This window comes from Athene cunicularia (assembly GCF_003259725.1).
Source record: "Athene cunicularia isolate RWA chromosome 1 unlocalized genomic scaffold, athCun1 chr1_part2, whole genome shotgun sequence".
NCBI classification, from domain to species: domain Eukaryota; kingdom Metazoa; phylum Chordata; class Aves; order Strigiformes; family Strigidae; genus Athene; species Athene cunicularia.
This window is the reverse complement of record NW_020799092.1, coordinates 17,848,078-17,863,092: the sequence shown is the minus strand read 5'-3', so window position 1 is coordinate 17,863,092 and position 15,015 is coordinate 17,848,078.

Sequence of the window (15,015 nt, the reverse complement as noted above, 5' to 3'; positions counted from 1 at the left end):
AGCATATCAAATGGAAAATGTAGTCTCATGTATTTCAGAGGCTAATGACTACACCAGCTAGACTAACCACACACTCCTGATAATGACCAAATTCAATTCCTCTCACACTATTCTACCCCATATGTTTTAGGTCTGTAATAATCTAATTAAGGCTGAGGCACATCAACTTTAAGATAGAAGAAGGAAGTCTAGAAAGGTGTTAAGTTTTAATTTTACAGCTGTTCATCTCTATAGATACTTGTAGCATAGTCTTCAGATCATCGAAATTCTGTTATATAGATAGTTTAGCCACAAAATACTGCAAATGAAATACCACAGAACAGCTTAAAAAAACCCATAAGATTAATCAGAGACTAGTTTATGTATAAACTTTAACAAAGCCCATGTACAAAACTGTGTAAGTATATATGATATTAATTTATCTTAAAGACAAAAACCTTTCCAAAGCCAAAATGAATTCTTAACAGCTTTAAGGCAGACCAATCAAAAATATCAAAGCACATTTCACAAAGATATTGTTTATATTTAAAACAACCTTAATGGCCAAAGTACTGGGAATACTAATGTATTGGAATAGAAGGATTCACAGAGGCCATCTAGGACTTCATTATTACTATCCCTGTTCAAGGATTGACCAAGCAGATTAATGATATGATTTTGTACTCCTGAATGATAAACTATGACAAACACCTCAACAGACAGACCACCGAGGCATTGGAGTCAACTTACAAAGATCCTGCTCTGCATTCAAAACAGACGGGAGCTCCAAAAGGACACCATGGGCTCATGGAAGATTCTTGAACCACCTTGAATAAAATCACTCCAATGAACTGGATCTCAAAAGGCAAACAAGGTAACTGTGAAACCATGCTGAGAAGCTGCTTTCATGACACTTCCTACTGAGAAACAGAAAGACACACTTTTATACTTAAATTGTTTTGCCAAGTCAGAGCCTGGTTATATTAATCTAAATGCTTCTCAGAAAACAGGCACCCAGCTTAAAACTCTAGGAAAGCTAAAATATTATGCAAACTTGTACTTCACTAACAAATTTAATTTTAGCTAACTAAAAGTTATCATACTTCAAACAAAGTCAATATCACAGAGGCTGAAAAACTCATTATGCTAACTAAATGTAGTGCCGCTGTACTAAGTCTCCTCTAAAGCAACAAGCTGTGAGATATCCTAGTTATTTCAAAGAACTCCACTTAGAAATAGCACAGATTTTGTGGTCAAAAGGAATGACAGTTTCTTCCTCTTGCTGTGAGAGCTTGGAATGAGTTTCTAAAATAAAGTTACCTTTGCTAATAGTGACATTAAGATCATGCAGCCCCAGAAATTCCAGAGAAAGCAGAAATTAATGTAACATCTGCTGCCCATGGCCAGGCATTTCTAAGCAAATTGACTTTATTAAATAATCGGTAACTTGTTTATATTTCTATAGCTTGCTTTAGAAACATTGATTGATTCAAGTAATCCTATAATTTCATTGTCCTATAAACTTGACTGGAGATAAGTAAGGATTTATGTTCATGGATCAATAGCTCCACATTGACAGTAAAAGCCAAAGAACCCTGCCTAGTCTTGTAGTTGCAGAGAGCTGTATAAATGTTTGCCTTTGTAACAAGGTAAGAACCAGTAAGTTATCATTTCTTCTATGAAGTTCAGTTTTTAAACACCATGAAAATCTTCTTTTTCTGACTGAAAAGCTACTCTAGAAAGCAAACTCAAGTCTTGAATTCTCCAAACTGTGTTTCAGTAGTGGACCACGGGTCAAAAGAACTGTGAAAAACTTAACAGAAGCACCATTTTCTATAACTTAATTAACTCAACTGTGCTCATCAACTTCTCTTTCATCCATTATCCCATGGGATTGACACCAAAACATATAAATCCCAGTCCTTTTCTGCATTTTGCAAATAGGAAGATGTAGAACGCTGGTTTTCCCCAATTAACAGAAATATTTTTGAGAGCTCTATGTGCTGTCTCTAGCTACTACATTCCCCACCTTACCACTCCAGTTTGCAGTTCAATAATTTTATTATGGAATCCTTTTAATACGGTACAAAGAGATTTCTTTAGAGAAAGATTACATGCAGCCTCCTTAAAAGTGAGGCAGCCACCTCAGAGGCAATTAGCCCCAGCAACTGGCACTGCACAGAGCCGTGCAATGGCTCCCGGATTGCCAGCTGGGGAAACCCTGGCCACTGCATCCTTACAGTTGCCCTAACGAGAGAAGGGGACTCAAAGAACAAATAGAAAGGACAAAGGGAAGAATAGCAGGCAAGAGAGGCAGATCTGACCATCCTGTCACGGGACGACAGCCGCAGTCATCTGCCCTGCATTCTGCTTGTGAAAAGGACGAGCCAAAAGCTGGATGAACGTGCTGCTCGGTACCTCTTTCAAAAGCACCCGATTGCTGATACAGACCATCAGCAGCCTGCACACATGCCCTGGAGATGGGCTGCCAGGGCCAGGAGGGGGGATGGGATGAGAGCTGAGGACAACTCTCATGTAGACCAGCCCTCGCCAAGGGCTGCAGGCCCACCAGGCTGAACATAGGAGGCAGGTGACAGGGTCCTTTGGCACAGCAGGAGATGAGCCAGCACTGAGGGACACCCAGGGGGCCAAGTCAGTAACTACAGCACCAGACCCAACCTTCAATGGGGCTCCTGGGCCCGGAGGCAGAGTGGGTAAGTGGGAGGTCTCAAGTGAGGCCAGTCAGGACAATTAAGATCTATTGGTGCCCTCAGGGACCTGAAAGGCTTGCACTAAGGCCTAGAACAGGGAAAAAGATAATGACAGACACATGGGAGTCAGGTGTTTGAAAAAGTAAATTCACTAATACAACCCTGTCAAAACTCAAAATGACAAAGGCACCCAAAGTCTCAAAAACCTTGAACCTCAGATAAGGTAAAGCAGCATTCTTCACCTGAAGCCTACCACTGTTGTTTTCAAACAGCACAGGCTTCCAGAAGAAGCCCAACAGTTGTGAATGGAGAATGTCCCCATGGGTTAGGGCCTTCAGCAGACAACAATGGTAGAATCAGGTCCCATCTGTGAGCTGTGGGCAGTATCAGCTCTGCCTTTATGCTTTATCTCTGTCTAAAATCAGAGGGATTAGATGCAATTATCCCTCTGAGATGAGTAAGACAGCAAAAAGAAAGAGCAAAAGAATGTGCAATGTATTAGACAACACAAGCATGGCAAAACCAGGACAGGCCTTATAACTTGGGCACTACCATCATCTAGTCTCAGCACAGAACAAGCAATAAACTGGCACAAAGGAAAAAGAAAGGTCAAAATCAAGCAAGTCAGACTAATACTATTACCACAGTAACAGTTTTCATACTTCAAGAAGCCCAGAAGCTGTTAGTCTACATCCACATGCAGAAAGGCAATATGACAACAAAGAGACTCAACCTAACAGTTCAAGGCAATCACTAAGGACCAATCCCCACTCTTCAGCCTTTCTTTAGTGGCATCCACAGAGCTTCTCTTTCAGGCTGCAGATACATCCCTTCACAGGACATGGAAAGTTCTCCTGGAGAACACCAGGTGCCGGGCTTGGCAATGTTGCTTTGACTCCTGTAGCCAGGCAGGGGAAGGTTGGTGCCCTTTTGCCTCTCTTTGCCTTTGAAAATGTTCCCCATGATAAATATTCCAAAATGACAATAATTGCAGTGTGAACAATTGTGTCGGGTATTTTCAGATACCTATGGGGCACTGAGACACACAGAGCTGCAGCAGGAAGACATGTAACACCTTCACACTATGGGGGAAATGCAGGGACAATATAAAGTACATTGAAAAGCCTTATCTTCACCCATGCCCCTATCCAGGGCACATTCACTGCCTAAATTTATGCATCACATGATGAATAATTCTTAGTAGATCGTGCCCAATATTCCCAAAGGCCGGCTTACCCATATGAAAGGGAGCACAGATAACTAACATGCAAATTGCAGCCCCTTACATGCTGCAGAAGAGCACATGTATCATACAGATGGCTTTACTCTAGTTCAGCCTTTTGTGCTGCAGTCCTTTCTGCTGACCACTTGTACACTAATTCAACAAATCAGAAATACCTTCAGCTCTCATTTTCAGCAGCTATGTTGTAACATGGACATGCATAACTAGTGAGGACAAAAAAAAAGAAGTGAAAAAACTAATTTATACAGTCACAAAACCAGCATTTCCAAATCTCAACTTCTTACTGCAAGTCTTGGCGTCGTTCAGGTTTTTGCTAAAATATTAGTTCTTCATTTGTGAAATTGTGACAAATACAGGTTTTACTGGGAGCAAAGATGGTCAAAACATCAAAGCAAAGAAAAAAAAAATGTTCCAAAGCTGTGAAACTTAAAGGACCAGGGCTAAAAGATGCTGTGAGGCTGTGCAGGGTGGAAATCAGGAGGTCTAAAGCCCAGCTGGAAATTAATCTGGCTTCAGCAATCAAGGACAACAAGAAATGTTTCTGTAAGTTTGTGAGCAGCAAAAGAAAGACCAGGGAGAGTGTCCATCCCCTGCTAGATGCAGGAGGAAACATGGTAACAAGTGATGAGGAAAAAGCTGAGGTGCTTAATGCCTTCTTTGCCTCAGTCTTTAATAACAAGATTAGTTGCACTGAGGGAATCCAGCCTCCTCAGCCAGAAGACAGAGACTGGGAGAACGACCCCCCCCACATTTCATGAGGAGACAGTCAGTGACCTGCTGCATCACACAGACACACACAAGTCTATGGGACTGGATGGGATACACCCGAGGGTGCTGAAGGAGCTGGCTGGGTGCTCGCCAAGCCGCTTTCCACCATTTACCAGCAGTGCTGGCTGACCGGGGAGGTCCTGACAGAATGGAAGTTGGCCGATGTGACACCCATATGTAAGAAGGGTCAGAAGGATGATCCAGGAAATTACAGGCCTGTCAGCTTGACTTCAGTGCCCAGGAAGCTGACAGAGTGATCCTGAGTACCATCACACAACACATGAGGGACAACCAGATGCTCAGGCCCAGTCAGCATGGGTTTATGAAAGGCAGGTCCTGCCTGACAAACCTGATCTCCTTCTATGACAGGGTGACCTGCTTATCGGATGAGGGAAAGGCTGTGGATGTAGTTTACCTTGATTTTAGCAAGGCTTTTGACACTATTTCCCACAGCATTCTCCTGGCAAAACTGACTGCTCGAGGCTTGGACAATCACACACTTTGCTGGGTAAGAAACTGTCTGGATGGCCAGGACCAGAGAGCTGTGGTGAATCCAGCTGGCGGCCGGTCACGAGTGGTGTCCTCCAGGGCTCAGTTTTGGGGCCACTCCTGTTTAACATCTTTATTGATGATCTAGAGGAGGGGATCGAGTGCACCCTCAGTCAGTTTGCAGATGCCACCAGGTTGGGGGGAGTGTTGCTCTGCTCAAGGGTAGGGAGGCTCTGCAGAGAGACCTGGACAGGCTGGAGCCATGGGCTGAGCCCAACTGCAGGAGTTTTAATAAGGCCAAATGCCGGGGGCTGCCCTTGGGCCACAACAACCCCCAGCAGCGCTACAGGCTTGGGGAGGAGTGGCTGGAGAGCTGCCAGTCAGAGAGGGACCTGGGGGTGTTGACTGACAGCCGGCTGAACAGGAGCCAGCAGTGTGACCAGGTGGCCAAGAAGGCCAATGGCATCCTGGCTTGTGTCAGCAATAGCGTGGCCAGCAGGGACAGGGAAGGGATCTTACCCCTGTACTTGGCTCTGGTGAGGCCGCACCTCAATTCCTGTGTTCAGTTTTGGGCCCCTCACTACAAAAATGACATTGAGTTACTGGAGCGTGTCCAGAGAAGGGCAACGGAGCTGGTGCAGGGTCTGGAGCACAGGTCGTATGAGGAGCGGCTGAGGGAACTGGGGGGGTTTAGTCTGGAGGAGGCTGATGGGAGACCTCATTGCCCTCTACAACTACCTGAAAGGAGGGTGCAGAGAACTAGGGATGAGCCTCTTTAAACAAGTAACAAGCAACAGGACAAGAGGTAATGGCCTCACGTTGTACCAGGGAAGGTTTTAGACTAGACGTCAGGAAGCATTTCTTTACAGAACGGGTTGTTAGGCGTTGGAATGGGCTGCCCAGGGAGGTGGTGGAGTCCCCATCCCTGGAGGTGTTTAAGAGTCGGGTCAACATAGCACTGAGGGATATGGCGTAGTTGGGAACTGTTAATGTTGGGTTGATGGTTGGACTGGATGATCTTCAAGGTCTTTTCCAACTAGATTCTGTGATTCTGTAAAATACTAATTAAACTAATTAAACTATTTTAATTGCTCAATTTTTTTTTTAAAAAAAACCCCATAGTTTTCCTGCAGTCTCATGAATCTGAGAGTAAATTTGTGATTTCTGAATGCTTGAGGTTAGTAATACTTGCAAAAGGGCATGAACCCAATAAGATGGCCTGTTAGCCATAGGAAGACAGGTTAAGTGGAAGACTAAATGATGTGATATATGAGTTGAAACAGCAAGAGGAACTTGGTCTCAACAAGATTTCAATCCCACTGATGCTCATGTTAACTTGCTCTCTCAGACTGAGGTGTAGATGGGATCTGAGCCTAAGGTTCACAGTGAGTCCAGCCTCCTACCTCCTCCCTGCCTTCTGCTGCCTTCTATCAAGTGTCAGATAAGCACAACCTTAGACTGTGGCTGGGATAGTGTAAAAATGAAATATGTATCCTTCTCAGTTTCACTGAAACACACAAAAAAAGTAATCCATGGAACAAAACTTTTAGCCATCATACTTTTTACTGGCTGCTGATCAGAGCTAAGGTTCGTTGAAAACCATGGCTCTGTGACAATCTGAGAGGACTGCTTTGTACTTGCCACAGAGCCTAACAAAGTCTGCAAGCTCCAAGAGTCTTGGGTGCTTTTTTATTTTTTTAAACAATTGTTAGAAGTTTCTTTCTACTCTGAACATGCTGCTGCTTTCGTTACCTTCAGCCAATTAAGTCCAAGCTCAACTGAGCAATTGCAATAAATCAGCTCTAGTATGAGCATGGCCAGCAGCCCTGGCAACTGTCCACTTTTAACTCCAGCTTTTCTTCCTCACCATCCATTTTAAAGCATTAATTTTAACTCAGAACACCACTACCTGCAAACATTTCCCTCTTACCCAACTCTGATGGTTACACTCACACTGCAGCTGAACTGGCATGATGGGATCTCTGGCCCAGCACAGAGTCCTACAGCCATCAACAGAAGTTTAAGCTAGGTGCCTTGGAAGAGATGCAACTTAGAGAGCCAGACCTGTCAGACAAGGACCCCAGCGTATGGGGGGGTCACTTTCTCCTTAAGAGCCCCTACTCTGACTGTAGCAGTTCAGGCTAACTTGAGAAGCCAGCAACTACCAAGATGCATGGCAAAGGAGCTGGGACTACTTCAGACAGCCCAGAGGGCAGTGGGAGGTTATGATGAACTGTAATTCATTTACCTTATATTCATAACCAAACTAATACCTGAATGCAAGATGACAGATGGAATAAGATGACTGGAAATGGAGAAGATAGGTTTCAGGTGGGACCTATATTCACGCAAGACTAGAAGCTGAGGGCAGAAACAGCAGAGGCACTGCACAGGACAAAAGCCTCACCATGCATTCGATAAAATAGTTTCTGCCAGTCACCTTTACCTTGGTTTCCCTTGTCCAAGACTGTAAAGCAGTTGAGGCATCAAATGAGAGATGTGGGTGCTGAGACGGGCCCTTGCAGATGCACGTGGGTATTTTAATGATATAGCAGGGAACTGCATTTTTCTAAGTCCGGTGCCAGTTGTTGCACTCTGTCCCTGTGTGATGGTCTCAGCTCTCTGGACAGAACGTACCAACTCCAAGAGTAAAACATTGTTTTTCTCTTAGTATATGTAACTCCAATTAACCTTATTGGAGCATTGTGGGTACACTGAGAAGATTACACTCCTTAATGTGCAGTTACAACTGTATTGTAAATGCAACATTACATGCTTTCTATTATGGTTCAAGACCGCTATGCTCTCCAAGACTGTTATAAACCTCAGAAAACAGGGGTTTATAATGGAAACGCTGAAACACTCAACTCTAAAAGCCCTGGCAGAGAGGAAATATAGCTATAAATTCAGCTGCTGTTTTCCAGCATATACATTGACAAGGTATGAATAATATGTATTCCTACACTTAGAACAGACAGATGTACACATTGCTCAGGGTAACCTTTGCTGTAAAAGCGGAGGATGGTAAGAGCTCAAAGTGGAAACAGCAACCTTTTGTCTTGTCTTTTACAGAGTTACTGCAATTGCAATAATGACATAAAAACAGCAATTGAAATTTAGTAGCCTGTGCACCGGGACTGGATTCTGAATGCACTTTTTTTAAGAGGGTGGGCTATGTTTCTACAGTCAGTAAGAAGACATGACCCCTCTAAACCCTTCAACCTCCTTTTTTTTTAAAGAAATATAATTGACTGTTTGGATACTGTTCAAATCAAATTGCAAATCAACTTTCTATCCTTTGCAAATATGTTTATTCTCCATATATCCTCTGTGTATTCTCTATATAATCTGGTCCCTAGGTTCTTAAAACTACCAAGGAGCAAAATTCGGACTAGCAATTACTGGACTTGATAACATAAAAAGACCCCAATCCATTTGGCAAGAGAAAGACGGGCAGGCACTATATTATCATTGGGGCTGCACCATTTTGAAATTTCTTCACATATTATTAGCAATAGCAGAGGTGAGTCAATACAACCCCATTGGCCACATCATGCTGTTTGACTTCTGCTACCTATGAGGAAAGGAAAACAAAAAGGACACAATTGCTTTTTGGGAGATACATTGATGTTGGGTAAACAGGAAGATCCATGCCTGTTTCAGACATTGCAGCCTGACTGGCAGATGGGGAAAGGTGAATTAGGGAGGTCCATGAATTTTACTGGCACAGCCCTCATGTCCAGGAGGAAGGCGGGAGAGGTACGCACCACTGCTGCTATCTGCACGGGGCTGGGTGCAACAGGAGGTCCCACCATCACCACCCTCCTCCTTGGGCACCTGCCCTGCCCCCGGGTTTTGGTGGTATCCCCAGCCATGCCACTGCTCTGGGAACAGAGCTGCCAGTCCTGCAGCGGCTCTTAGCGCCTGGGTTAAATTGGCATACATGGTGTCAGCGCACAAGGAAATACCCAAAATTCATCAAGGCTGCATGCAGATATGGTCCCTTTTTGTATATTAGTGCTGCACACATTTGGGAAAGTTTCTGTAACATGTAGGGAATGTTTTCAGATTCAGATGCCCCCATAAATGATTTTCTAATACATGCATACTAGCAGTGTCACTAATACTGTAAACAGTAAGAATATCAGATACACTGGAAGTTTATGAGGTGTATGAAAAAATTCACGTGAAAAGAAGCCCATGAGCCCTCCCCATTACAACTGCTGGGTTTTTTAAGGTAATGGATTAGTTAGCAGAAAGTTTAGCATTTCTTACCAGTACCTCTAACATTAGCTATACCATCCTCATTTTAGATGTGTATCCCCTCCTTGTGGGTAACCATTTGAGGGCACTATGTTTAAAATTTCTGTATGCTTCATTTGTGAAGGCCACCTGCTCATTAGCTTTCTGCTTTCTGCCTTTCTGTACCACAGCAGCTCTGGTGCCCACTGTGCACAAACCCAACACACCCAAAAGCCATACCTCCACGTTGACCCAGAGGTGCCAAGTCTCTGAGCAGGAAAGGAATTGCCTCACTGTCCAGACCTGTTCAGCATTTGGCAGCATCTGCAGAGATTAACAGCAAAGCTACTTTATTACCATTAAAAGGGCAATGCAGTTCCCAGCAGAACTGAGAACTGCCTTTTGTATCTTCTCTTGGGTGAGACCTTTACCAGGACTGACTCCTGTCTTTGCTTCCACCTTTTTCATTTAAATAGATTCTCACATCAATAGCCTTAGCTGAAAACTCCCACTCTGCTCCCACAGCCCACTGCATGCTGTCCCACCCCAGAAGCAGTAGTCGAGAACCAGTGTCACTGGCCATAAGCAGTGCATAGAGCAAATCTTCAATCTTCAGCCTAATTAGTAAACTATTCGTAGGAAAGGACCATCACGATATAACTGTGTCATTGCACTCAGCCCCTCTGCATCGGGGATCACCATCTGATGTATGTTCAGCCCTTGAAGGCATGCAGAGCATCCTTGTGCAAAGTATTTCCCAAAACTCTCTGGCAAATTTACACTCAGCTGTAAGGACTGACAGCATGGCTGCAGAAGTCAGAGGATCACAGCCAAAATGTTCAGAAGTGTTTTACCTGACCTGTGAAGCACACAGAGCCATTTCTCCTCCCTGCTCTATTCTGACGGCTGCTCTGTTTTATTAAGCAGCAAGATGAAACTGAAGCATTTCCCAGGATTTGCACCGTAGTGACCTGCACAGCCTGAGACTTTCAGTTGCCTCCAGTTCAGCAAACAGCAGAAACACTGCAACAAGGAAATGTATGCAGGTAAAGGCTGTTGCAGACACTTAGGCAAAAATTGTATTTGGCTATTTCTCCCTACGAACACCTAGAAAGTCAACTTAAAAAGAAAATTAAAGGAAAAACAAACAACAAACAAACCCCAAAACATTAAAAAAGCAAGCTGAAATTAATGAAGAAGCCTGATGTCATAACATAACACATTCACTAGAGAAAGATTTCCTGTCCCTGTGGGGAGTGGGTTTTCCTCCCCCACCCTCTTCCAAGATTGAATGATTACTTATTCCCACTAACCTTTACATAAGGGAGCAACAGCCACGCTTCTGACCACAGCTGCACGGGAGAACGACATCCCTAGGCAGCCGGCCCTGCGTGCTAACGCTGCAGATGCTCCCGCAAGCCAACCCAAATCCAGATGATTTGCCCAATGACGTGCCACGGGAACGACATGGCAAAGCTTCCCAACCAAAAGCATGGGGCAAGGAGGGCCAGGGAGGGGGCAACAGGATTTACCCCACCACCAACCCCCCCTCCTCTGCCAACTCCACAGCAAGTACCAGGAGGTCCTTACCCTTTAATATCCCCGTGCCTCCTCCACCGGCTCCTGGTTGGGCTGCCAGCAGGCAGCTGCACTGCAGCACCCCGAGGGGAGCGGTGGCCAGCGGAGTCCCCGCTGCCTCCCACAGGGCGGACAGGTGCTTGGAAAGCTGCCCCGGGCCCGGCGGCGAGGCGCAGGCCGCGGGACTACAACTCCCAGAAGGCGCCGCGCCCCTGCCCCCCCCTCCCCCCGGCTGCCCCGCGCCACGCGCTCTGGGGGTTGTAGTTCCTGTGGGGCACCCCCACCCCCAGCCCGGCCGCTCCCCCCGAGCGCCCTGTCTGGGAAGGGAGGCTTTGCACGGCTGCCAGGGAAACGCTCCGGAACGTCTTAAACATAGATATTTTAAAAATTATATATATGTATGTCTGTATGAAAAAGCAAATCTCCGCAAATATTTTTGTCTACAGAAAGGAGAGAACGGGAAGGTAGTGTACTTGCAATGCTCTTTCTGATTCAGGCGGGGGTTTGCCTGGCTGGGAAGGAAGGGGGGAAAAAAAGTGAAAAAAAAGGCTTATAAGCAATCATTGCCAAATAACTTTACAAAATCAGATGGGAAAAACTTAAATGTTCCCATACACTAATTAGTTAATGACTGGCCTCAAGCCTACAAACGTGCCCATACTTAACTGTATCCTCCACTGAAGTGAATGCAATTGAATCTCATACTCCAGTTGTTCCAGAAACTCGAGGCCTCTAGAAATTATAAGCATGGCTTAGTAATGGTGAGATTTCAGAAGTAATTAAGGGCTTATCCACCTTGGGAGTTGCTGCAGAAGTAGCTTCAATTGCATAACCCCCCTCCCCTGCACTGGACATGTATTTCACACTTGCATCATTCAGGCTTGCACTTCACAAGCTACCTTCACCTGAATTGATGGACTTGTGCAAGGTGAGCCTGAACTGCACGTTCTTTTTAACCTCATGTTTGGCCTCTATTTAGGCATCTCTTCCCAAAAGCTCGGCATTTCTTTTGAAAACTGGAGAAGTTTCTCACACAATTGCTGCTGTCCTGAATTTGGGAGATCAATAGGAGCACTAAATGCCACGAGACCCACAGAAATGGAGCACGGCCCTATGTGCCTAGCTGGGAATGTTTGTTTTTCTAACACCGAGAGGAAGGCTGTGCAGAGGAGAGAAAGCTCTCCTTTCAGAGTAAAATCTCCTCTTAGTAATTAGTCCTTGTGGGTAGCAAATTTTAATGATATTTCATCGAGAACATAAAATTCATAATCTATCCAGAGTATAGTCAAAAGCTTTAAAGTTTTACCCAAATTTTATTAATTGCATATGCATCAAAAATGTAAAAAATGTTAATGTACAATGAGCCAAAGAAGTTCATCCAAGACCGGTAGCTATTAAGCTCATGGATATACAAACAGCTCGCCTTTACCTGAGGGGAAGCAGAGGAGAAGTGAAGTCATAGATAGTGGAAAATAATAATACATGAGTGATGCAGAAAGTTTTAGTGCACAGACAGGTAGTACCCATGAAGATTTCTTAGCTTCTACACAGCATGCCACATCTGGCTCTGTGCAGTTGTATGGCACTGTTCATAAATTAAGAAGACTTCCCAGAGCTTGGGATGTGGTGAGGAAGCAGACACCGAGTCCTGCCAGAACCAGAGGACCCATGCTGCTCCATGGCTTGTAGCGCTGGGAGAGAGCCCAACTCTGCGTAGGACTAGCAGGCGACTGCAGGACTCCTTTGCCTGACTCAAGCCATTGAACTGCTTCTGGACTCCGTCTGGCCCAGGAAAGGGTTTAGCTGCTTTGCAAGGCACTACAGCTCGTCTTGTACTTCTAGAACAAGCTGGCAGCACATGAATAGCATACTTAAGCCATAACCCGGATAAGCCTTCCAGGATAATTGAGATTCTACAGTATGTGACTTTTAAAAGTAAGTTTTCATAGACTTGCTAGAAAAATGAGAGTTTTGACCTAGCACTTTTCATTCCAAGTTTTCTGAATAATCTTTTTTAATGCAGGTTTAGAAAAGGGGGGGGGGAAAAAAGAAAAAAGAAAGTTCTTTTGACTTCAGTTCAAGTTCAATTGATAGAAGATCTATTAATCACCAGCATGCAATTACATCAAGAATGCCTGTATTAGAGCAGAAACATAGAAGAGCTGGAATGGATTGCTTCCCAAGATCTTTTGTCTTTAAGAGTGGAGCTGTTTGTTTCCTTTTTGTATTCTGAACTCTAGCATTTGGTTGACTGAGTCAGTACCTCTTATTAAAAATGACCTGTGAGAGAACTGCTTTTCTGAACACACAGGATTATTACTTTTTCCAACAGGTATTTTGTTAGTTCCTGACTCTGTGAAGACTTGCATAACTAAATACACCATAAATAAGTCAACTGAAACTGCTAAGGTCTGTCTAATGTTTTCATTTTCCTATTTCCCAGAACAATAATGGTCTCAGTCATCTATTATTTGCAAGAATTCACAGATAAAATCAGAATAAAGAGGAAGCATGGATAATATAGCACCAGACCCTCCTATTGTTTCGTTGGAGTAGGGAAATCCACTGGAGCCTAAACTTTCTGTAAACACTGGTCTGACACTGGCTGCCTCCCCAAGGGGCTGGCTGACATGGGGAACCTCAGCACACCCCATTCACCTGAGTGCCTCTAACATGGAGCTGAAAGAGATGCCATCTGTAAGGACCACAGGAGGATGAACATGATTCTGTTCCCATATGGAAAAGAGAAGCAAAATCCAGGTGCAGATGATTTCCCAATAGCAGAAGGCAGGACAAGAGGAAGAAACATTTAATGCCAGTGGTGCCAGAACTAAAAAAAATCCCACTGCCTTTCACAGGGGAGCTTTCTTAAAGCATCCTGCATCTCCTTGCAGAGAAGCATGAGTCAAGTTTGCAATGTCATTCAGCCTCATACATGGCAGAAGATTTCCATGTTGCTTCCATATTTTGAAGAAACGGGAGCTTTCCACAGCACGTTCTCTTAAATACCTAATAGGCAAGGGGAAAATGGAGATAAAGCCAAAACAATAACCTTGCAAAGTGCTGAGCAGCAAACCAGAGAGCTGAAGTGCTCCTGTTTCCCCTGAATACCTTTCACAGCTGCGCCCTGGTTTCCTGGGCACTTGCAAAGACAGGAGCTGATGCTGCCATCTCACCCCGTCCCCAGCAGTATCCCGCTCTGCCAGGCAGCCTTGGGGATTTGCAGGGTATTTTCACGGGGGTTTGACTGACCACGAGTGAGCAGTGAAATCAGGGTCCTAGCCAGTAGATCAGGCGGCGAATACTCAGTGTGCATAATATTTAATTTGTTCCTTTGTAACCTTGATGACATGTTAGAAGCAAAAGTAGAGGGCAGCTCATGGGAGGGCAGTTCCTCATCCTGTGACCCAAGAGAAAGGGTTGTTCCCCTCTCCTCGGCGTGGGGAAGGCTCTGTGCTTCCCACCGTCCTCCCTCATGGCAGATGAAATGAGGCCATGGAGGGAATCTAGGCTGGGGAAGTCGCAGGAGGAGCTGGATCCCGGCGGGCATTGTTCTTGCCAGCAGATGGAGCAGGGCTGGCATGGGAAGAGCGACCTGTGGGAGCAGGAGGCTCTCCTGCCTCCAGCCCCCCCTTCCCCTCTCCCAGGAGGGGCTTCTCCTGCCCTGCCCCTGCCCTGGAGGGGTCTCAACTTTCTTGCAGAAGGTCCTTCTCCATTCCTACACTGTCTGGAGGATCCGTCCCAAAGATCTCTAGAGAGGAGGGTAACCCTTTCCTAGGGATGCCTCCTTGCACTGGTGCCCATGGAAAGCTGAACGTAGCGAGGAGGGTTGATGGGTGTAAAAGCGTTTATCCATGCTTCTCTACTGGTGCATGCATGTCTGTGCTCACATGTCCAGACACATACCCACCCTTTTGCTGTTTGGCTGTGGACTACCTTGAGTAGATGGAGACCTGTGCTCACCTTCCACTTTCTCCTAAACGGGTTGAGTTTCATTGTCTGTAG